Raw genomic sequence first — 7,553 nt, forward strand, 5'->3', positions numbered from 1 at the left:
ACTCTGTTGGAGTAATTGCTAAAATGCCTCAGATGGACCACCTGGAAATGACACAGGCAAGCTTAGCTATGTCATCCCTGCAAAGCCTCCATGACCAACATCTAGCACCAAAACTAAGAGTACTATCTCACAACCTGCTTATGCATTAGCCTGAATCATCATAATGAGTCATACCTCCCATTCAATATTCCCAGACAACACTATCAACCTCCCTGGAAATGTCCTGTCTTTCCTTCATCCCCAGGATCATTCTTGTAAACTTCCTCTGGACTCCCTCCAAGGCCAGCAAATCGTTCCTTAGATATGGGGCTCAAAACAGCTCACAATTTTCTAAACGTAGTCTGACCATAGCCATATACAGCATCTACAGTAGGAGGAGGCTGTGCAAGTTTCCCCACCTCAACGATGGGGAGCCAAGCACTTCAGTGCAAAAGATAAGGATGAAATATTTGCAACAATCTTCAGCCGGAGTACCAAGTGATGATCAATCCCAGCTTCTAACAGAGGTCCCCAGCATCACAGATGTGAGTCTTCAATTCAGTTCACTTAAATGATATCAAGAAATAACTGGAGGCACTGGATACTGCAAAGGCTATGGGCCTTGACAACATCCCGACAATAGTAATGAAGACATGTGCTTTAGGACTTGCTGTGACCGGATCCGAGCTGTTCCAGTATAGCTGCACTGCTGATAACCACCTGACAGTGTGGAAAATTGCCCATGTTTGTTCTTTACACAAAAAGGAGGACAAATCCAACCTGGCTAACTACTTCTTCATCAACCTACACTCGATTATCAGTGAAGTGATGGAAGTTATCATCAAAAGTGCTATTAATCAACATTTGCTGACTGATAAGCTGTTCAAGTCATACCCAGTTTGGGTTCTACCAGGGCCACTCAGCTCCTGACGTCATTATAGACTTGATTCAAACATGGACAAAAAAGCTGACTTCCAGAGGTGTGGCAAAAGCGACGCCCATGGAATTAAGGTCATATTTGATCGAGACTGACATCAAGGAGCCCTAGCAAAATTTAAGTCATTGGGAATTGGAGGTGAAACTCTCCACTGGTTGGAGTTATATGTGGCGCAAAGGAAGAAGGTTGTGGTTGTTGGATGTTAGTTATCTCAGCTCCAGGACAGCGCTGCAGGGGTTTCTCTTGGTGGTGTGCTCCGTCACAAGGTCAGAAGTGGAAATGTTCACTGATGATTGAACAATGTTCAATGCCAGTGGTAATTCCTCTGATACCTGGATAATATCAAGGCTTAGGATGATAAGTAGAATGTAACATTTGTGCCACACTTTGCCAGGCAATGATCATTTTCAACAAGAGAGAATCTAACCATTGACTCTTGACATTTTCAACAGATTTACCATTCCTTATTGTGAACATCCTGCAGATGACCATTGACCAGAAACTGAACTGGATTAACTATATTAATACAGTGGCTATAACAACAGGTCATAGGCAGGAATCCTGCGGTATGTAATTCACCTCCTGAATCTTCAAAACCTTTCCAATGTGTACAAAGCATAACTCAGGAGAGTGATGGACAACTTCCAACTTGCCTGAAAGAGTGCATTTCCAACATCACTCAAGAAGCTTAATGTCATTCAGAACAAAGCAGACTACTTGATGGGCATCACATCTATAAACATCTGCTTCCTCCACCACCAACGCTCAGTAGCAGCAATGTGTGCCAACTACAAGATGCACTGCTAAAATTCACCAAGGTTTCTTAGAGATCATCTTCCAAACTCATGACTACTCCCATCGAAAAGGACAAGGGCAGCAGATACATGAGAATACCACCTGCAAATTCCCCTCAAAATCATTCACCATCCTACCTTGGAAATATATCGCTGTTCCCTTGGTGTCACTGGGTCAAAATCTTGGATCTCCCTTTCATGACAGCATTATGGGCATTGCTACAGTAAATGGACTGCAGCAGTTCAAGAAGACTGCTTACCATCACCTTCTGATAGATAACTAGGGTGCGCAATAAATGCTGGCCCAGTGATTGATGCCCACATCACATGATGCCCAGAGACCTAGGAGCCTGGGTGAGAGGCGTTATGATTTATTTCATAATCACACATTATATATTTATTGAGCATTTGATAAAACATGACCATGCCTTTAATATTAGTTGCTGTCACATGGTGAGAAAACCAGACAAAAACAATAATATCCTACCATACTGCATGTGGAAAAAGTGGTGACAGTAACAAGTGGGAGGGAATTAGAAATGGTACAGTGTTCAAACATTGGAAATAAAGTATATGTTGCATAATAAAAATTGATAGGAATCTGTCGAAAACACCTGAGCTTTGTTCTTGTGATTCCTAATTCCAACTGAGAGGATCAGTGCCTGTGTCTGTGATTATACCATGTGTCGGTGCCACTTCCAGCAAACAGCAACTAAAAAGAGCCACACAATGAATTCTAGATCCCAGAACACACATTCTTTTAAAAAAACTTAAAATTTGAACAATCTGCTTATATTTTCCCTTTATGCTTTCCTGGGCTGAGAAAGCATGGCTTTGCAATAAGCTTTTCCATAGGAAATCTTCCCTATCACTCTGTAGCAGGATCCTTGATCTTTATGACTGTAATAAATCTACATCAAAGGAGCTTCTGTTCCTGTCTGAAGTTAAGTGAATTCCAAGAAACCTATTTGCCAATTATGTGTTAAAACAAATTTGGCGCTAACTCTGCTTTTCCCTTAAACCAAAACATCAATGTCTAACCAGAGTATACTTACAACTGAAGACCATTTAACAGTTTTCAGTTTCTTTTAGAACTGTTGGTTTAAGTTCAAGGGTTCATATACATTTTAAGTAAAAATGCCACATTTAAACTTGGCTTTTAATCAAGGTAAGACTACATTTGAATTTGCAGTGATAAATGCATGGATAGTAACTTAAAGTATGTTTCTGAAAAAAGACAGAGGACATGAAATGTTGCAAGTTCTAAATTGCTATTGCAAGAATGGTGACTTCAGAATTTCAGTGCATTTCATTTAGAATGTTCTTTGTTACATGTCAGTATTGCTTTGCAACATTTCACCTGCTTTGCCGACATTGTGCAATATTTTTACATTTCACAGCCTATTGATCCAATAAGGAGGCAATGGCCTGGTTGTATTATTGCCAGACTATTAATCCAGAGATCCTGCAATGCTTTGGGGAACCGGATTCAAATCCCACCATGGCAAGCAATGAAATTTGAATTAAAAAAAAATCTGCAATGAAAAGTCTAACGATGACCATGAATCAATTGTCAGGAACAATCCATCTGGTTCACAAATAGCCTATTGGGAAGGAAATCAGCTGTCCGTACCTGCTTTGGCCTACATATGGCTCCAGACTCACAGCAATGTTGCTGACTCTCAACTGCCCTCTGGGCATTGAGGGATGGACAATGAATGCTGGCCCAGCAACAATGCCCTTATCGTGTGAGTGAATAAAAAGAAGGTCTGGCATGGAAAATAGGGCGGGAGTAAAGTCATCATAAGCCTTCAAATTAGATTCAGGAGCAACTTCTTGCCGATTGTTATTAGATTTCTAAATGGACCTTTCAAATTTTAAATTTAAAGTTGATGTTGCTCTATGTGTACCATCTCTGCAGCTGTAACATTGTATTCTTCGCTCTGTTCTATTACCCTAATGTACTTTGTATGGTATGACCTGTCTGCACTGCATGCAAAACAAAACTTTTCACTGTACCTAGGTACATGTGACAATAACATATCAACTCAAATCAAGTCCACTTTCCCAACCAAGTTCTGAACTCCCGCTCTCCCCTCGTACTCTTTTACATCTTTAGCTTCTAGAAATCTGTTTCTAACTTAAATCTATTCAGTGGCTTTTTCTCCATACCTTCCTGTGGTGGAGAATTTCACAGGATCGCCACCCTCTCAATGAAGAAATTTTTCTTCACCTCAGTCTGAAGTGGCCTGCAGCATGTCCGATGATCGTGACCTTTTTTTCTGGATCCTGAGTCCAGAGGTAACATCATGCCTTATTTCAAACTCCATCAAAATGGCATAAAGATCTGTAGTAGTAAAACAAAAATCAGTTTCTTTTTAAATCATTAATCACATAACTGGTATAAGAAGACTAAATCTGTTTGAAAAGACATTTCTTAAACTTTAGTCTGTAATTTTATTCTAATTATTGGAACCTGCAAGTTTCCCTCCAAGCCACTCACCAACCTGACTTGGAAATATATCACTGTCCCTTCAGTGTTGCTGGGTCAATATCCCGGAATTCCCTCCTTAATGGCATTGTGGGTCAACCCATAACACGTGGATTGCAACGGTTCAATGAGGCAGTTCACCATCAACTTCTCAAGGGCAACTACGATGGACAATAAGTGCTGGCCTGCCAACGATGCCCATGTCCTACGAGTAAATAAAAAACAAAATTATTTTTGCATTAGTACATGTATATCCATCATATACTATCCTCCCTCAGCACATATTAGGCTTTGGAGCTGACAGAATTGTATGCTACAATTCCACAAGATATGGTCCATTTTTGTATTCACCTGTGCAATTATTTAGGACTGATGGTTTTCTTTCATTGTGAACTTAGTGCTAGTTTTAACTGTCACAATATCATTCTTGTCATTTATTGTGAATACACGCTCTGTATAATTAATAACTTGTGTGTGGAACATGTCTGTAAGGCATGGGAAGTGTCTGTCACACTTAGGAGTGCTGTTCCTGAAAAATGTCCATAATACGTGAAATTTTGAATGCCTCAATTATATTAAGAAAAGGCTGAGCTTGTGACATCCAGGAGCATGCGTATTGGCACTGATATCTCTTAACCTATTTGTAAAAAACAGTGGCAAATACCTTACAAATAACTAAAAATAATTTAAAAATAATGAAAGAGCACATAGCACAATAAAATAAAGTGCTAAACAATTTGTATTTTTAACTTAACTTTTAGAAATCAGCATAATGTTGTGCATGTGTATGTGCATGCAATCAGAAGTTATTGGAAGTGAGCATGTAGTGTCAACAACCATCATTAGATCATTGGTATCAGTAATCTTATTGTTTATAAAGCAACACTGATAATAGCATTGCAATAAACCCAACTGATTAAATTCTGATTAAATAAATGAAGCCATTTAAAATATGTTGCAGTGCTTTCAATGTCTGCTTCTGTTTCTTAGTAACTTTAAGATAGTTGTTGGACAATTAATTTTTGCAAAAAAAATTAAAGTTAAGTAATTTACTGTCCAAAAAGTCCAAAACTGTCCAAAACTATCTTCTGCCAAAAATCCACAAACAGGACTGTCCAGGTAGACCCATTGTTTCAGCCTGCTCATGCCCCACAGAACTCATCTCTTCCTACCTTGACTCAGTCTTCTCCCCTCTGGTCCGATCCCTACCCACATACATCCATGATTCATCTGATGCCTTACGCCAGTTTCAAAGCTTCCAGCTTATCGGCTCCAGCCACCTCCTCTTTACCATGGATGTGCAATCCCTTTACACATCCATTCCCCACCAGGAGGGTCTTAGAGCTCTCCGCTTCTTCCTGGAGCAAAGACCTGAACCATCCCCACCCACCACCACCCTCCTCCGCTTGGCCGAGCTTGTCCTCACCCTCAACAACTTCCCTTTCAAATCCTCTCATTTTCTTCAGGTAAGAGGGGTTGCCATGGGTACCCGCATGGGCCCTAGTTATGCCTGTCTCTTCGTGGGGTACGTGGAACATTCCTTGTTCCAGTCCTATTCCGGCCCCCACCCACAACTTTTTCTCCGATACATCAATGATATCATTGGTGCTGCTTCCCTTTCTCGTTTGGAATTGGAAAACTTCATCAATTTCGCCTCCAATTTCCACCCTGCCCTCACTTTCACCTGGTCTATCTCTGACTCCTCCCTTCCCTTCCTCGACATTTCTGTTTCCATTTCTGGGGATAGACTGGCCACTAATATCCATTACAAACCCACTGACTCCCACAGCTACCTGGACTATACATCCTCACACCCTGCTTCCTGTAAAGACTCCATTCCATTCTCTCAGTTCCTCCGTCTCCGTCGAATATGTTCAGATGAGGCCAACTTCGACAAGGGAGCCTCCGAAATGTCCACCTTCTTCCTCAACCGAGGATTGCCCAGCTCCGTTGTCGACAGGGCCCTCAAGCAGGTCCGACCCGTCTCCCACACTTCTACCCTCACCCCCTCTCTTCCCTCCCGCAACAGCGATAGGGTTCCCCTTATCCTTACCTACCATCCCACCAGCATCCACATCCAGAAGATCATCAGACGCCATTTCCACCACCTCCAGCAAGATACCTCCACCAGACACATATTCCCATCCCCTCCCTTGTCCGCCTTCCGCAGGGACCATTCCCTCTGAGACACCCTGGTCCACACTTCCATCACCCGCAACACCTCCCCACAGCCCTACGGCACCTTCCTCTGTAATCGGCGAAGGTGCAATACCTGCCCATTTACCTCTTCCCTCCCCAGAATCCAAGGGCCCAAACATACCTTCCAGGTGAAGCAACACATCACCTGCACTTCCAACAATCTAGTCTACTGCATTTGCTGCTCACAATGTGGTCTCCTCTGCACTGGGGAAACGAAGCGTAGACTTGGCGACAGCTTTGCAGAACATCTACATTCTGCTCGTAAAAAAGACCCTGAACTACCTGTTGTCTGCCACTTCAATGCACCTCCTTGCTCCCTGGCCAACATCTCTTTCTCTGGCTTGCTACAGTGTTCCAGTGAAGCCCAACGCAAGCTGGAGGAACAACACCTCAATTTCCGCTTGGGGACCCTACAACCCTCCGGACTCAATATTGAGTTCAATAATTTTAGGGCCTCAACTCTCCCATGTCCCAGCCCCCCACCCCACACACCAGGCCTTGTTACCACATAGCCTGCCATTACACACCCCCTGTTGTTAGTCACTAACAGTCCCCATTAACAACTATTCACCCTCCCAGCCTGATCGTTAGCAACTCCTTTGTCTGTCCAACTGTCTTTCTCTCTCTTTGGGATCTATCCTATCGTTTACTCCCTACCCCGCCCACCTCCCTATTTTCTGCATATAAACTGACATTTTCCCAGTCACCATCAGTTCTGAGGAAGGGTCACTGGACCCGAAACGTTAACTCTGTTTTCTCCTTCTCAGATGCTGCCAGACCTGCTGAGCTTTTCCAGCAACTTTGTTTTTGTTCATAATTTACTGTTCACTGGGCAATGAGCCCAGATCAGAGCCCTGGATTACCCAAGCCCATATCAACCTTTCAAATTCCAACTTATGCTTTTATAAAGAAAACTAATTTAACCAAAATGACTGTGGATATAAGTCCACGTCTGTCTAGAGAGGAACTCTGGAATGTCACAACTGCAAGAGTCAAAGATGCTCCAAAGGGAGGAAATGCACTACAAACTGAGCTGTAATCTTAGGAATTATGTCAGACTGTGAACATTGCAGGTAAAAAGGCAACAGTTTGGGTGAGAGAAATGTTTTGAACTTTTTTGTTCAAGAATACACAAGAATGGGGGTTAAAAACT

General features: G+C 42.3%; 1 long non-coding RNA gene across 1 annotated transcript in view; it reads right to left on the reverse strand.

The window, feature by feature from the left end:
* Positions 1 to 4,397, reverse strand: part of LOC125484247 — a 16,600-nt gene extending 12,203 nt beyond the window's left edge. The window contains exons 1-2 of the long non-coding RNA XR_007263086.1: positions 4,218 to 4,397; positions 3,883 to 4,057 (exon numbers count right to left, since the gene is read on the reverse strand). This is a non-coding gene — a long non-coding RNA (uncharacterized LOC125484247). The remainder of the gene's footprint in view (positions 1 to 3,882; positions 4,058 to 4,217) is intronic.
* Between the last annotated feature and the right edge of the window lie 3,156 nt (positions 4,398 to 7,553).

This window comes from Rhincodon typus, chromosome 10 (genome assembly GCF_021869965.1).
Source record: "Rhincodon typus isolate 14 chromosome 10, sRhiTyp1.1, whole genome shotgun sequence".
In the NCBI taxonomy this organism is placed as follows: Eukaryota; Metazoa; Chordata; class Chondrichthyes; order Orectolobiformes; family Rhincodontidae; genus Rhincodon; species Rhincodon typus.